This window comes from Arachis ipaensis, chromosome B02, assembly GCF_000816755.2.
Source record: "Arachis ipaensis cultivar K30076 chromosome B02, Araip1.1, whole genome shotgun sequence".
Lineage (NCBI taxonomy): Eukaryota > Viridiplantae > Streptophyta > Magnoliopsida > Fabales > Fabaceae > Arachis > Arachis ipaensis.
Window position 1 is genome coordinate 107,248,924 of NC_029786.2, and position 532 is coordinate 107,249,455.

The window sequence follows — 532 nt, forward strand, 5'->3', positions numbered from 1 at the left end:
CATAATAAATTGTAAAATATTAAATAGTATCTTTTTTTTTTTTTCAAAAAATAATCCAAAGATAGCATAATAAGGTCATCTTCAATTGCCTAAAATTGCAAACTCCATCAAAGGGTTGTAGTGTGTGTCATCATCTTTTATGATTATGAATTAAGTATTAATGATGGTGTCCAACCAAACATGACCATAACACTTCACAAAAGGTCATGACGGTAAATAAATATTATAGTTATTAGAATATTTGAATGATGAATTTGTGTGAAAAACAAAGTAGCAGGTAGTGAATAATAAGATTGTGTGGATGTGTGTGATTGCAACAGGATGTCAAGCAGATGAGAAGATGAGAAATCGCCGAGGATAAAGATATAAGGATGTGACATTCATGAATTGACCCAATTAACATCTCATTTTCTCACTTTTTCCTTTTAAACCGTGCCTAAAACACAAATAAAATGTAGGTCAGAGAGAGATAAAAATAATAAAGAGGAGATGAAAAATAAGTTTAAAAATAAAGAGATAAAAAATTTATTTT